The sequence below is a fragment of the Cyprinus carpio genome, chromosome B3 (genome assembly GCF_018340385.1).
Source record: "Cyprinus carpio isolate SPL01 chromosome B3, ASM1834038v1, whole genome shotgun sequence".
Lineage (NCBI taxonomy): Eukaryota > Metazoa > Chordata > Actinopteri > Cypriniformes > Cyprinidae > Cyprinus > Cyprinus carpio.
The window spans coordinates 32,373,884-32,391,383 of NC_056599.1; the positions used below are offsets into that span (position 1 = coordinate 32,373,884).

Sequence of the window (17,500 nt, forward strand, 5' to 3'; positions counted from 1 at the left end):
TGGTAGCGTCTCCTTGCTTCAAAACATATCAGCTTGGTGTTTTGTGTCTGATGTCATTTAATTTCAAATACTATTTCCCCCCGCACAATAGCAGCATTTGCGCGTTTGATAATACAACACATTGATAAACAGATTAGCCAAGGTTGTGCCAAAGCTATGCTCCTCTGCCATGTCTGCTCACTACTTAGCCTTTATATTTATTCTGTCATTTGATCTACTTAGGGGCATACATGTCGCTTTAACAGTCATGTTTGCGAAATATGAACATGGAAATGATATACGATACCTCCATGAATAGCCTGTCTTTTTTGTGGTACTAGGTAACGCGTGACGTCAAGAGCCTCTATGACGGGCTCAACGTAAGTGTATTACATCCTACCCCTTCTTTGCTCGATGGTAATTTGAGCCAATGGGCTTGAAGGACGTCAGGAGTAGGACCCGCCTCTCGCTCAAGCCTGACCAATCACATTCCGTGGATTCAATGTTCGTTTTGTTGTGACCTTTGGAAGCGCATCCCCGCCCACCGCGTGTCCGTGGCGGAGGAAAACTATAAATAGAGGAGGATGACAGCAGTAGAGGACGAAATTGTAAAACACCCAGATAGAGGGGGTGGAGAGGAGCTTATTGGGAAGGTGAAACAGCAAATACCTTACAGATAACTGGGAGCAAGCTAAGAAGAAGAAAAACAAAAACAAAAAATAAAACCTTTCAAGTCTACCAACTGGAATACCTTTATGTTAATGTGAAGAAAGTATTTGTATCTGAATTTTTCTATTTGCACTAGTTAAAGCTACTGCAACTACTGAAAATCGTCATTTTGTAAACTCAAGTAAGTATTTAATTTCTATGTATGGCATTGCTATTTTTTTATTTTATTATTTATTATTATTTTTTTGTGATTTTTCTAATTTGTAAAGTATTACTCGTCGTATTACGGTTATTGCAGAGCGTTGTCTGTAATAGTTTACTGAAACCTTAAGAGAATTTAAATGAAGGCAGCTTGCTGCGTCAGTCGTGGGCTGTAGACTTTAGAAGCTCGGAGGGATTGCCAACTATGGCAAAATACCTCCTTGCACCAGAAGCCATACAGTTACATAGAAGTGCAACTGATCAAATACCACAGAATATGATACAGGCTATTTAATTTGTCAGCACATCCTAGTCGAATTGCACAGAATAGCTACAGCATATACTACTCTCTCGTCTTTGATGTATACCTTTATATGGTGCATTTCATGCACGCATTAGTAGTATAGCATATATGTATCTGTTTTTAAACTGTACATTGTGTCCTCGCGTTCGCTTTAATCTTCAATGTGAACTGGGTGGGAGCGACGATACGATCTCAGACGTCCTATACTCGCTTTAAACGTACCAACCAAACCCAGTCTGCTTTTATATTTGCTAATCAAGGCGTAAAGCGAACCACATATCAGTTTGGTTTAACATTCAAGCGCATTTTTATTTCTACTCGCTTCATCGACGACCGTACGTCGATATGTGCGCGTGCTGACTGGTTTTCATTTCTCCTCGTGACACATTCAGGTTTAATTATTAAAGTCTCGCATTCCTTTTGTCTGATTTCCTCACGAAAATCTCTGTTTTACAGACTTACATGACGAGCTAGAGATAAAGTTTGATTATGACGACAGCAGTAGATTGGTTACAGTTGTGCAGGGTCTAGTCAGGGCAAGTAGTTAGTTATTACGTAACTCTATCAGCTCCGCGAGTCCCAGTGTATCCTTCCTATAATGGTAAACTGCAATTATAGCCTAGAACTAGCTTAGTGGTAATATATGCTCGACACAAGGTGTTGTCTTGAATTAAACTAGAGTGGAAGTACGTATTCAACCAGTGCACTGAAGCTTAGGATTGTTTGTGTGCTTGAGTAAAATCTAATCTGCTCTCAAGCCTACCCTTAGGAAAATTAACCATGGTTTTATTATATTAAAATTGTAGTAATAACCATTTATTTATTTATTTTTTGCATATTGACTACCATTTGTATAAACAGTTTTACTACAAATACCATGGTTAAATTATGGTTAGTGTTGCAAAACCACGGATTAATTTGTGGTTTCCATGGTTTAACTAGCCTAACCATGGTTTGAACTTTATTTGTAGCAAAACTATGGTTAATTTTCGCAAGCCTACGATTGCGCAAGCTGTTTTATCAAAACATTCATGCTATTCTAATGAACTCTCTAATAAAGTGCCCCTATTATGGGTAATGAAAGGTTCATATTTTGGTTTTGGGAGTCCCCAACAACAGGTTGACATGCATGCAAGGTCAAAAAACACTTTCACTGCCTTATAATATGCTTTTTTTTTTTTTACCTTATGTGCTCAACAACTCCCAAACGATTCGTTTAACGATTAATTTTTCCAAACCCCTCCATTCATAATGCCTGATAAAGCAGTGTTTGTAAGCGCAGTGCTGCTTTGTGTACAGCGTTGCCGGGGAAACTGTTATTTTTACTGCTCCAAAAGCAGCACCTAGTGGCAAAGAATGAATTTGCATTTTCATTCAGACCAATGCGAAAAAACCAACGAGTGGGTGGGCAATACGCTAATGTTTCATGTTGACGTCAACATGAAACGGCTTGGGATTCGTTTTAAAAATGACTCGTTTCAATGATTCAGAGTCAACTTTTTCTTTTGAGAGACAATAAATTTATACATGGTGCACTTTCAGATTTAAAACTTTGCAGGATGTATTCATTCACTTAGAGCTGTGTTGCACACTGCATGAAAGGTAATTTTCAAAAATCCATAATGGGGCACTTTAAGAAACCTGACAGACGGTACCATGTTCCAGTTTATTATTGCCAGCTGAGAATAATGAGCTGGAGTTATTCACGCTATTTGTTTTTGCTTCTCTCTAGGAACCGGATCAGCCGTTTGTAGACTGAGACGTTCCCTCTGCAACCAGCACTTTGTTTTGAACCATTTCCCCCCACCAAGTTTCTGTTTTTTTTGCCTGGTTCCAGCCAAGCCTTGCTCTCTGGTGGCTTACAACACAATACACAAATTCAAACAGCCAACCGTGGTGATACTCCAGGGCAGCGCAGCAGCTATGCAGCTTGAAATCCAAGTGGCACTCAACTTCATCATTTCGTACTTGTACAATAAGCTGCCCAGGCGACGTGTCAACATTTTCGGCGAGGAGTTGGAGAGACAGCTGAAACAGAAATACGAGGGACATTGGTACCCGGACAAGCCATACAAAGGGTCTGGATTCAGGTGTATACATGTCGGGGAGAAAGTGGACCCAGTTGTAGAGCAAGCAGCCAAAGAAAGTGGGTTGGACATTGAGGATGTCCGCAACAACCTGCCTCAGGACCTCAGTGTCTGGATTGATCCTTTCGAGGTGTCTTATCAGATTTGGGGAGAAGGGACCCGTTAAGGTGCTCTATGTGGACGACAGTAATGAGAATGGGCTGGAGTTGGACAAGGAGATCAAGAACAGCTTTAACCCAGAGGCCCAGGTCTTCATGCCCATCAGCGAACCCCTAGGCATGTCCCCCACCTCCAGTTCCCCGTCCCCACCGTTCGGCCAGTCGGCGGCGGTCAGCCCCACCTTCCTGCACCGTTCCACGCAACATTTAACCTTTACCACTGCCAGCTTCGCTGCCACCAAATTTGGCTCCACGAAAATGAAAAGCAATGGGCGGAACGCCAACAAGGTGACCCGAAACTCCCCCACCAACCTGGGCCTGAATGTAAACAACCTCCTGAAGCAGAAAGCCATGTCCACATCCATGCATTCTCTCTATGGCGTCGGCTTGGGCAGTCAACTGCAGAAGCCCTCTGCCCTGTCTCCCAACGCCAAGGAGTTTGTATTCCCCAATCTCCAGGGGCAGGGCAGCCCAAGTGCAATGTTCCCCGGGGAAACGTCCCTCAATCTCAGCCCTCTCCCATACAATAATGCCTTTGACGTGTTTGCAGCCTATGGGGGCCTTAATGAGAAGTCCCTTATGGACAGTCTGAGTTTCAGCTTGAGCAACATGCAGTATTCTAACCAGCAATTCCAGCCAGTGATGGCCAACTAGAAAGTGAGAATACTACTAACGACCAGAGATATGTGATAGGACGGTGGAAAGTTCACGTGTGGAAAATCCCCAAAAAATGGAAAAAACAAAAAGAAAATTGCAAAGCAACACTTCAACTGTAAAGTCCCGGCGAATAAGTCAAACGATGAGCCCGAGGTTGAACCATGTTGTTCCCTTGAGTATTTTTGACATTCTTTTTACGATTAAGCTTGTTGTACAATCAAGCTTAGTTATCTAAACTCATATTGTTTTTTTTTTTTTTTAAGTTGTTTTCTTTTGCCAACCAAGCACAAAATTATTTTTACTGACTGTTTTAAGATATCTTTATGAAGAAGAAAACTACAAATCAAGGCCTCTAATAGTATTCAAGGTATAGCTACACAGCCAGTTTTCCGAGGATTGGCCTGAATGCTGAATGAGGGATTTCCTGGTCTTTTTTCTAACTGTATAATTAATTTAGTAGAAAGTTTGTAAAATATCAGAGTATATATTGTTTCTACGACATATTGCATTTATATCTTTTTACTACTCCAGTGATCTGTGATGGCTGCAGCAGCTTTTGTTATATTTTTTTTTATTGAAATTGTAAAATGAAATCCATCTTTAAAAACATCAGCTATTCTAAAGACTATGTACAGAATATTCCATTGTGTTGGGAAAAAAAGAGAAAAAAAAAAATAAGAGTTGTATTTTCTGTTAAGAGTTCAAAGATTTTTGCTATACTATGGACAAAATGTAATCGTATATTAATTTTGTACCAACATTGTGCAATACTTGACAAAAACAAATAGTATAACAAAGTATTTGGAGTCAGTGTCTTACATGTAAAGAGGGACTGATAGTTTATTAAGTTTGTATTAAAATGCTTGAAATTATACCCTTGGTCTTAAGCTTTTTATTCATATCTTCATTTTATATCTTTACTCTTTCACTGCTCTCATTACAAACTGAATATTACTCATACATACTACAGGATTACTGTTTTACTGTTCTCGGTTTCAGTCTGCTTAAGAAAATGTTTTCCCCTTGTCTTCTCCAGATGCAAGAGTACATTCCCATAAATGGGGTTCCATAATGTAAGTATTCATGACTCATAGTGTACCGTTCAGATCAAAACATTTATTATTATAGTCATGAATTGTAAGTTGTGCTCCTCATTTGCATTTATCCATTTGCCAGGTGCTTTTATCCAAATCATGTAAGATGCATTTTATCAGTATATGTATTCCCTGGGAATTGAACTGTGATCTTGTTGTTGTGCGCACCATGCCCTTTCAGAAGAATAGGAGCTTTGTTTAATGGGATTATTAGAAGTTGATATTTAAATAATTCCAGGTTGTTTTTATACTAGCTGCCCCTTAAACCACAAGCATTCACTAAACCTTCTTAAAGAGAAAGACTAACCAGACTAACCAGGATTGTCATGCAAAAACAAGTTCATATATTTGTATCTTTTGAAGATGAACATGTGAATCTATTTAGGATACTCCCATGATGCTATACAGCAGAATTATGTGAAGGCTGAGCTATGTTTTGCAGTGCCTCCTGGTTTTTTACAGCAGTATAAACAGGTGTTACTGGATTCAAAATGAACGGCTGTTCGATTAAAGTCAGTTAGCTGGTCTAAGCATTTAACAGCTCTTCTGATTCCAGTAAGCAACATGGATCTATATTTAGAGCTCTAATTAAGTTGATTGAGCTAAGTGAATTGAGGAGGGAATCCACAGATGAGTTAACCCACAACCTCACTTTCTCTGGTAGATTTTGCCACACTCCCTTTCCAGCATAATGTCGGTGTCTAATAGAGCAAGTCTTACAGCTAAATGAACTATACACTGTGAGGCTCTCTGTGAAAGAAATGGGAATAAGGACAAAACACAGCAGCAATTTTATTAATTTGTTCACAAATGCTGTTTTCACAAGATGATAATTAAAGGTTATTTGTTGGTATCTGTGGTTATATAAAGAACCTTTACCATCCATGAAACATTTCCATTCCACTAAAGGTTCTTTGTAGTGGGGAAAGGTTCTTAAGATTATTAAAGGAATAGTTTAGCCAAAAAATGAAAGTTTGGTGAATATTTACACACCCTCAGGCCATCCAGGATGTAGTGGAGTTTGGATTAGCATTACTTGCTCATCAGTGGATGCTCTGCAGTGAATGGGTGCCGTCAGAATGAGAGTCCAAACAGTAATCCACACAATTCAAGTCCATCAGTTTTGTGAAGTGAAATTCTGTGTGTTTCTAAGAAACAAATCTATCATTAAGACGTTTTAAAATTCAACTGAGTCCTCTATCCATAATATTGCTTTCTCCATGGATAAAGTTGTCTTGTCTGATTCAGGAGAGATATATGCACAGGTCAAGCACTGTTTACAAGCAAAACACTTCTTTTAAACAAATATGCTGGTGGATTTTGACGTGAGCGGGCAACAGGGTATGGACATTTTCATTGGATAAAACATCATTATGGATATGTTATCGATTATTTTAGCCAGAAGTGATGGTTTAAATTTAAATACCTTAATGAATAATTTGTTTCTTACAAACATGCAGCTTTTCACTTCACAAGATGTTAACTATGGACTGGATTCATGCGGATTACTTGTGGATTATTGTGATGTTTTTGTGGACTCTCATTCTGACGGCACCCATTCACTGCAGAGGATCCACTGGAGAGCAAGTGATGCAGTTCTGAATATCTCAAAATCTGTTCAGATGAAGAAACAAACTCATCTATATTTTGGATTGTCTGATGATAAGTAAATTTTCAACAAATTTTCATTTTTTGTGTGATCGATTCCTTTAAATGTTCTTTACCCTACGTTCTGTTCACTGAAAGGTTCTTTTAAGAACCCAAAAAATGGATCTTCTATTGCATCCCTGTAAAAACCCCCTTTGTGTCTGAGAGTTTATGAGGCATAACAAATTCTTCCTCCAAATATGGTTTAAGTAATTAACTTACGAAACATTTTAGACCTCGTTTGCAAATTTGCACTCTTGCTCCCAACTGTCAAAGCTACCGCCTTCTACCAGAACATCAACCTCTTCCTATAGCCTCAAAATGCAGAATAAAAAGGGCAGCTTTCCAGGCTTATTAGTCTAAGTGGAGGTCAGGAAAATAAAGCCCTCGGAGGGTGTCTTCATGCACGGTCGTGTGTAGGTGTTAAGCTCGGCAGCTCATTTCAGTGCAGCTCTGAACTTTGCCAACTCGGTGAGTCAGAGAGATGAGCTGTACCACACTGAGACAGGTGCAGGCTTCAGGGTAGCAGCAGAAGATACGATTACACTCGCTGTTTATCACTGAACACTAGGGGAAGAGGATAGCGACAGATTGGGAATACCTCAGCCTCTGTCCTTGGATGAGGTGGAGGGCTGACAGGTTGTGGGTAATAAAACAGTGGGGGATGATGGGAAATGTGAGTGCTTAGTCACTGAAGGGAATCACATAGATATTTATACATATGGAAAGTTTAAAACAAAAGTTTAAGAGGAACATTATATTTAGAACACAACTTTGAAAAATTTTTTTTATATTTTTTTCTTATAATGCTTACCAAGGCTGCATTTATTTATTTAAAAATACAGTTAAATATTCAAATATTATTAATTGAAAATAACCTATTTCTATTTGAATATATTTTAAAATATAATTTATTCCTGTGATGCAAATCTGAATTTTCAGCATCATCTTCAGTGTCCTTCAGAAATTATTTTAATACAGTGATTTGATGCTAAAGAAACATTTGTATTATTATTATGAATGTTGAAAACAGTTGTTGTTTATATGTTTGTAAAAACTGATACTTTGTTTCAGAATTATTTGATGAAAGAACAGCATTTACTTGAAGTCTTATAAATGTCTTTAGTCACTTTGATCAATTTATGGGTCCTTGCTGAATAGAAGTATCAATTTATCTATTTATTTTTATCAATTTAATGGGTCCTTGCTGAATAGAAGTATTAAATTAAGAAAAAAAAGGGAATGTATATATTCGAATATATAATAAAATTATAAATAATACTATTCTGTTCAATATTATAAAAAGATGATATGTGCTATTGTCTTGCATAGCTAGACTAACAGCATAAGTCTGTTACACGTTCATCTTTTTTTGGTCGAGAAATGTACACTTAGACAGGAAGACACTGTGTGACCAACATGTAAAGCGACCAAACCACAGTTTGTTTTGTTTTTTTCATGCCATAGCTATTTCTATAAAAATTTGAATCTAAATCCATTTTTAGATTTTCAGGGTCACTGAATGACATTTGGGAATCACTCTCAAACTCTGAATTTCCCATTTTGTGACAACAGAAATGATCCACATATCATAGACACAGAGCATGATGTGTCATGCGAGTGTGCGAATCATTCCACAAGCTTTCTCCTTTAATAATTTACTTTGAAATACCTTTGCTGAATCAGACTGGCCTAGTTTAAACAGCTCTGTACGTTTCAGTTATTTAGAGGCTCAGAGAGCAGAAGTATTCCTTGCTTTTTGTGACAGTGGGACTGTGACAGTGGCTGGTGCTGTGTGAACTGAAGACTTCCACTTATGTGGTGCAGATGGGAGACGTTCCCAGTGCCACAGGAATGAAACTCAGCACTGCTGCAGCTAGCTTGCTGACTTTCTGTTTTAATTTTTTTCCTAAGAAGGAAGGGCTTTGACTTCAGGCTTCTCACAGGTTCACTTGCAAAGATTTCACACTGTTCGCTTCTGTGTTTAATTAATGAACCTCATTAGAGTGACCAGATGTCCATTATGTGTGCTCTTTTCTCCCTACATTTTCCTTGTATTTTACAGGTTTTAAAAAGTCAAAAAATGTCTCATCACCCTACACTTAATCAACCAGGTTTCTTTTAAATCATTTGTACCGCTACGAGATACACAAAAATCGCATTCAGATACAAAAAAAAAATAAAAATAAAAAATGGAATACAATAGGTTATATTAGTTTATTATGATTTTAATAATATATAATGATATATTTAATAATAATAAAAAATTCCCAATCAAATTAATCTGTGGCATTTTGGTAATGCATTAAACTTAGTGATGAACAAACAATATATATATGTATTGTATATCTTTAACCCTTTGATGCATTAATTATTGCATATAAATCTGATATAGCTTATTTTTTTTTTTTAAAAAACAGATATAATCATTACCAAACCTTTCTGTTTCAAAATAATGTATTTCGAAAGATTTACACACCTATTCTGCAAAAAGTTGATAGTAGATATTGCAGAGGTATATTATAGCTGTACCTCTGCTTTTGTCAGCCAATTTTGAGTTTATGTTGTCATAAAAAAAAAAAAGACTTATAAAGAGGACAGTCATAGAGAATTATGATAAAGAGTAATATATTAACCTGCCATGGTTGTTTGGATGTAACATCACACTCTGAATGGTTAAAAATAGATTTGAAAGATCTGCTGTAATGGGTGTTATGCATCAAAGGGTTAATATTATGTGAGTCAATATATAGACTAATTATAATATCCTATGTTGATCTACAAAACAAAAAATATTTTATTCATGCACAACTGAAAGGGGATCTTGATAAAAATTGTTTTTGACTGCTAAATATAGCACGATATTACAATAAATATTAACCCAAATTACTTCAACTCATGACATCTGCCAGCTTAAACATTAAACTAGAAGATAAAGCTATAAAATAACTATATAATCAGTAATCATATCTCAGATTAATTATTGTTTGTTTCTTTTAATCTTTAACCTTGAATTGCATGGATATTTGCATTGACTCATTTGGGTCATTTTGGTGATGTGTAACCTGCATTGTTTTACAGTGCATGAGTAAACGTCATAACACTTGTAATATTTTATTTAGCAGTGCCCATGGGAGCCCGTGGCCATGCTGGAGCTCGCTGAATGAATGTAGGAGGTTGTGCTCGGCCTGTCGTGGGAGGTGTTGCATAACTGCGTGGATGCCGCTGTCTTCAACAACACGTTAGTGGGGAAAGGATGGCATGCTTCCCAAATGCCATGACAGGTTCCCCAGAACTCACTGTGTGTGTGTTTGTTTGTTCTTCAGAAATATCTGTTGTTGCAATTACGTCAATTCCCTTAGGTGTCGATTGAGTTGAGCAGTTAAAACAGACGTTGCTTTCTGTTGTTTTTCTCTGCTCAAGGACTCAGTATGATTCTGTTTCATGTGAGGCATGAATACAAACAGAAAGTCTGAGTTCGTCTTTCAAAGAAACTCAGAGCCTTGAAGAATCAGAAGTGGGTGGATGAGATGACCTGTGCTCAGCGGCAATCGCCGCTCCAAGAGCTTCATCTCTTCTTGGTTTGAGCTGGTCTAGGGGCAGTTATGCATCATTATTTTGGGCTGATCTGAACTTTTTATTATGGGTCATGGTCTAGGTTGAGTTATAGTCAATGGTTGTCCTTATTTGGTCATCTTTTTGGGCTGATCTGGGATCAGATCTGGGGTCATAACTGGGCTGATTTAGGGTTAGTAATGCATAATTATTAAGGGTGGTCTGAGGTCATCATTATAGGCCTGTCTAGACTGATACTAGGTCAGGTATGATTACTATTTGAGTTTATTTGGTTAGTTTTGGCTTTAGGCTTTGGGCTGATCTGGAATCAGTTATGGGTCATTATTGGTGGTGATCTACGGTTAGTCTAGGGTTAGTTATAGTCAGTTATATTTGTTATGGGTTGTGGTCTAGGTTGATATTGAGTGATTTATAGTCAATGCTTGTGGTTATTTGGTCATCTTTTTGGACTGATCTGGAATCAGATCTGGGGTCATTATTGGGCTGATATAGGTTTAACAATGCATCATTATTTCGGCTAATCTGAGGTCATTATTTTGGTCCGTGATCTAGGATGTTCTTCACTCATTTATAATCAATGTTTAGGCTCATTTGGTCACTTTTGGATTTTTTTTTTTTTTTTTTTTTTTTTGTCTAATCTGGAATCAGCTATGGGTAAATATAAGGGCTAATCTAGGTTTAGTTTGCACCAGTATCAGGGCTGATCTGAGGTCATTATTATAGGTTGAGGTCTAGGTTGATATTAGGTCAATTATAATTAACATTTGGGCTTAATAGAGTGGGGGAACTATGACGTCACTTTGTAGGTGGATCGGCTGTTAGCATGACATTGGTTCCCTCGACAAAAAGCCTATAGGATTTTCCCATAGACTTTTGGATTATCGCAAAAAATATGTTCTGTGTTCAACCATAGTTTGTGAAACTTACACGTTTTGTCCATCACGTTTTTACACGTTTTGTCCATCAAGATAATCTTCACAGGATAATATCAGTTTGATGAATTTTGAAGCCTAAATAAAAGCGCCAGAAATGGAAGCGTCAGCTCAAGTTCTACTAGGAAGACTTAATGCCACGTCACATATTACAGTTAGATCTAGCCAATCGGCACTCAACACGAGGAATATAAAAGCCCTCTTTTCACCCTTCACTGTGTTTGCAGTTACTGCCGTGACGTTTCTCTCCATCCTCCCCACCACCACCAGGTTGGCCCCGTCCATGTGGGGGTATACTCTGCCCTGCCTTCATCTTGGCAGGAATAACTGGAATGTACAACGTCTGATTTAAGCTATGGACGGGGCCTACGCCAAAATAATTCTGTTCTTTGTATTGGTTTTGTAAAAAAAATACTTCTGAGTTTTATCTTCACCTCCTGAGTCTTTCTGGTAAAACTTAAAAGCTAAACTTAGGCTATAAACGAACTACAGCACCACGGTAGCTCGACTTCAGCGTCACCACCACCAAGCTCCCCACAACTTTTTCAAAACTTATTTTTAAGGTGTTCAGTGAAAAGGATTTACTCTGTATATGAATTTTAATCCACACTACACGAACATTTTCATATAAACTGGAATAAATACAAAACTAGAGCCAAACTAAAACTGAAATGAGACATTAATAATAAATAGTATAGTGAATAAATTATATAATCATAACTAAAGAACGTATGAAAGCACATATTTCTGTACATTTCTAAATAAGGTGCATTAAAAGTCAATAAATCCTTGTTTAATATGAATATTTTAATTAAAAACATGCTCCACGTAGGCTACTATTCAATACAATTCTAGTGCATTTAATCTATTAAATAACAGCAGAGTGAGCGAGTTTTTGGAAATGGTAAGATCAAACTTATTTTAGTGAATAAAGTACCACATTTCAGCTTTGTTAGGGCGGGTAAGTTAAACAAAATGTAATTTTTTCCTTGCTTCTAGAAAATCCTCAATCTATATGCTTTCTAACAGCTTCATGTGAGCTTAAACATTTAAATTTAACGTGGTTTTAAAGCACTATGCATCATTAAAGTTTTACTTTCACTGTGACTAAGCCATTAAATGTGGTGTTTACATGGATTAATCGTAATATGAGTTTACCTTATGAACCCAGAGTCTCCGCATCAGTAGGAAAGCGATAAAACAATTATCTTCCATCTGAAGACTTGTGTTGCATTTCAGGGCAAAACAAAAAAACATCGTCGACCATGCGGGAAACTATTAATTGGTTATTCTACAATTAATTGTATTACAAATTATACTACGACTGGAAAATACTGTAAATTGATAAACTGTTCGGCGTGATGTTTAATGTCTCCGCCAGCGCCTGTAGTCCCATTTAGCAACTTGTTAGCAACCGTCTTTTTTAAGAAATGTAACAGTTTAAAAAAAATCACGAGTGGGGTTTAACTGGTATGTTTTATGAACCACGGACCTTATTTTAGGGATTTAACCAAAATCCCATTCAAAAAACCCATTGACCCTGGGACGATGGAACCGGAAGTGCTAAAATGCTAACTTGCTTCCGGGTTTTTGCCTACAAAGTGACATCATAGTTCCACCACTTTATTGGTCACTTTTTGGCTTATTTCTTCAGCCTGCCTGGAATAAGTTATGGTTAAATATTAGGGCTGATCTGAGGTTAGTTTGCACCATTATTAGGGTTGATCTGAGGCCATTATTATAGGTTGAGGTCTAGGTTGATATTGGGTCAGTTATAATTAACGTTTGGCCTATTTGGTCACTTTTGGCTTATTATTTTGGTTGATCTGGGATCAGTTATGGGTCATTATTAAGGCTGATCTAGGCTTAGATATTTTTAATAACGGGGGTTGATCTGAATTCATTATTATGGGTCGTTGTCTGATACTCGCTCAGTAATAATCAATGTTTGGCCTGTTTGGTCACTTTTGGCTTATTTTTTAAGCTGACCTGAGATCAGTTTTGGATCATTTTGAGCCTGATCTAGGGTCAACAATGCATCATTTTAAGACTGATCTGAAGTCATTATTACTGGTCATGGTTTTAAAATCAACCTATGGGTTTATCTGAGGCAACTTATGGGTCTATATATACTCTTTATTTCACCTGATTTGGGATTAGTTCATGGTTTAAGCTGATATGGTACCAGTTAATTATGATGGTTTTGGGGATGACTTCTCATGAACCTCACATTCTAAAAGTGTTATTGGTATCATAATTTTTTTTTATTATTATTATTTAAACTAATAAAAAAAAAATTTATTTTTCTTATGTGATGTTTTGTTATTGAAGAAATTGTGAGGTAATGAGTTCAAGAGTACAAGAGTGAGAAAAGAAAGAGAGGATATGAGGTTGGGTGTCACTTTGCCTAATTACCATGTGTGACAGAAAGTGTATGACAGGATGTGTAAGTGTCAATGTATGTTCTGTGTTTCTATATGTGTGGCTGTGAATCATGTGCACATTTGTCTAGTTGTAAATGCCTATGAATGAAACTGCTTATGCATGCAACTAGGTAAGTGTGAGATACGTGTCAAATGCACACATATTTGTTTGACTGCATTTAGCTATGGCTAAATTTGTAGTGGTTGGTGAGGATACTATGAGCCTATCTGGTTAGAGGCATTTTTATTTGGCAATTTTTATTAGAAGCTGGTGTGATTTACTGGCTGCGGTCCACAGCTTTGCTTCTGCCGACGTCAGCACTCAGGACTGCAGGTTTTAACAGAGGAGGGTGTCAACACAGCCTGCTCTCAGCGAGATGAACAGAGGAACAGCCAAACCACAACACTGAAGCTACATTCATAACTAGAGCACTCTGTAGGCCTACAGGGAGCTGCCGTAGGTTTAATTATGCAGGCTGGTAGAACCTGTTCACTGCACAGGTGGGAGAATCGTTATTTTGAGCCGTTAGGTTATGCAATGTAAAATTTGTGAATAATTAGTGAGAAAAGCTCTGGCTCATGCTGAAGCAGGGGTTCGTGGGCCAAAGATAATACTAAAACAAGACAAAAAAGTTTTTCCAAGATGCATTTTTTTTTTATATTTAAAAACTGTGCCCCCAAAACAGGTAAAACCACATTATGATGATAGATAAGTGTTTTTGTGGATTCTAGCGGGCCCTAAGTTGTCATTTAAAGCCATTAGTTGGTCCAATAGCTGATGATTGATGGTCTGGACTAGTTGCAACCTGGTTTTGACCTAGTAGACCGTCTTGGTGAAGCTGGAACAAGTTGGTAGTCCTCACCTTAGACCAATAATATACCACCAAGAGAAGAACGGCATTGCTCAGAGGTTGCTCTTTCATAGCTCCTGAGAAATTACTTTGAAGAATCTCAATATCAATAATAAATCTAAATGAATGTATCTCTGTTCATATTAAACTATAACTTTTTATTGCAGACTTTAAAAAGTAATGTTTTCATTTGTAAAAAAAAAAAAAAAGTTAAATATTTAGTTTTATTAATATTATTCCATATTATTCCATATTTATATATATATATATATATATATATATATATATATATATATATATATATATATATATATATATATATATATATATATATATATATATATATATGGGGTGTATTTTATTTATTTATATTTCCTATATAAAGTGCCCTTACACTGTGCTTTTAAAGGGAACATAAAATTAATAATAATAATAATAATAATAATAATAATAATAATATATAATGATAATATATAATAATAATTTAGACTAACATAATAATTATTTATAGTATGATGATGTGTATATTCCAATTTTATCACTATTACATTTATTATTTTATTATTATGTTATTATTATTTTTAATTATTTATTTATTTATGTGGATCTACAATTATTATCACTTGTAGTGTTTCAGATATTATTTATTTATTTAGTTGGTAAGTTAATTGAATAACAAACAAACAAATGATTGTAGTCTGAAACATTAGAAGAGATATCAATAACAACAACAACAACAACAACAATAATAATAATAATAATACTGTGGTATGGGGAAACATCTCCCTTTGCTTGTCTTCTTAAACAGGATAAAGATAGAGATTTTTGTTTTTCTTCTTTCTTATAGGCAGCTGATACTCCAAAAATAATTCATTCAGAAAGCAAAGCTTCGGGGAGTGTTCGAACTGTAATTTACATGTTCATGTGATTCATGAGTTTGCATGATTTATATGACCATGTGGTGTGGAGTAGAGTCGGGAGAGGGGGGGTTTTTTGTTCTTTTTTGTTGTTGTTGTTGGCTGGATTATATGAACAAGCTCCTCTTGAAAATGTGTTGGGAACTGCATTTTGGACGGAAGCAATTGATTCATTCCCAGGACTCGATACTCTACCATTGAGTGCTATTTTGCCCAGAGTCACAAACGACCCTTTTCTTAATAAGGCCAGACATAACCTCTATTGCCCACATCCAACTCAGGCCTTGACCCAACTAGACAGTCCATTCCCTAAGATAGAAACACACAAATCATACCACTGTCAGCCGTCAAATACAGCCTGTGAGTATAAATAGCTATGGATTGGACTCTCATCTCTTATCTCTGCTAAAGCCAAAGACACATCAGTGAACCGCAAATCACAGCCGTGTCCTCCTACAAACCCTGCTCTCCTGGCCATGTGTGTGTGTGTATACAGCCTCATATATTCTCACAGTCTATTCCTGTGTTGGACATTTGGCTTTATTCGGTGGCTTTGAGAGATTTGAAGGGAAGTATAGCATTTGTCTGAAGCAATGCATGCAATTTTGCTCTTGAGATGAGACTGGAATTGATGAAACAGTTAATTCAATCAATATTATTGTTGCTTCGGGATGGTTACCATCTCGTTACATACAGGGATGAATTGTACAGAATGATCTGGAATGGAGTTCCCACTGCTTAAAAAAAAAAAAGAATGTCAGTTTGTTTTTCAATCTATTCCATTTGGTTTAGAATAGACTTCGGTTTTTGATGATTCCAGCACATTGTAGTTCCATCTACTATTTGGCATCTGGGAATTAAAAGAAAAAACACTCAAGTTAGTTACATTAAAGGAACAGTTCGGATCATCATTTATTCAACAAAATAAAATGAGACTGAGGCTGTCAAAGTTCAAAGTGACAAGAAAGCACCAGAGAAGTAGTTCGTATGACTTGCGCTCTTCTAGACTCATATCATAGCTTTGTATGAGGTACAGACTGAATTTTTTATTGAGTGAAATCTTGCTCTCACTGTCCTCATTCACATCTATTCAACTATTACAACTATTACTATACTACAGATACAGCATGTCATGTTAATCTTATTCATTTTGCAGCTTAGAAATTTCATATTCATAAATTTCACTTGTGAGAAAATTCACTTGTGAAAAACCTAACTTTGGGTGAAAAATCTAACTTTATGTATTTTTCACTTTTTATTCTTCTTAACCGTTTTAATTCATTTTGAATCCATTTTTAAATCATTTTTTTAATTCTTGTTTTTATTGTTTTGATTATATTTTATGATTATTTTAATTCCTTTTATGTAAAGCACTTTGAATTACCATTGTGTATAAATGTGCTATTTAAATAAACTTGCCTTGCCTTATATTATTGTTAAATGAAGCAGGCTGTACATTAAATCGCTATAAAAGAAAAAGAAGGAAAGAAAACCTAATTCTTCAAATATATGAGAGCTTTATAAAAGTATTTATTTGAGTATTATTTGTACACTATTATAGATTTTATCAATATTCTAAATTATCTTTTGTTTATATGTCTTAGATTTCATTATGTATTATTCATTTTGTTTTGTGCTTTTGTCATTTTTATTAGTTTTTTAATAGCTCTATATAGCTTAAATTAATTTCACTTTTAGTTTTAATTATTATTTTAGTTAGTTGCCAGGGCAACATTTTTTATTTTAATAGTTTTTCGTCTAATATTTATATATTTTTTTGGATTTATTTCAATTGATGAAAAATATTTGTATTAATTGTAGTTATATTTAACTTTGAACTTTTTTTTTTTTACAATTTAACTTTTAACTATTTAGCTTTACTTTTTTTCTTTTCTCTTTGTTTTCTTTTTTTATAAGTAGTTTATTGTATAGTTTTCATGAATGCAAATTGAAATTGGGGGGAAAGACTAAGTGAAATAAGACTTTCTCGCAAAGCTGTGTGTGT

General features: G+C 36.0%; 1 long non-coding RNA gene and 1 pseudogene across 1 annotated transcript in view; one reads left to right on the plus strand and one right to left on the minus strand.

Annotated features, from left to right (window-relative positions):
* The window catches only part of LOC122136590, a 5,532-nt gene extending 5,088 nt beyond the window's left edge, over positions 1-444 (minus strand). Inside the window, exon 1 of the long non-coding RNA XR_006154254.1 lies at positions 287-444. This is a non-coding gene — a long non-coding RNA (uncharacterized LOC122136590). The remainder of the gene's footprint in view (positions 1-286) is intronic.
* A 122-nt stretch (positions 445-566) lies between these two features.
* LOC109052624 lies at positions 567-4,929 on the plus strand (annotated as a pseudogene).
* Positions 4,930-17,500: the final 12,571 nt, after the last annotated feature.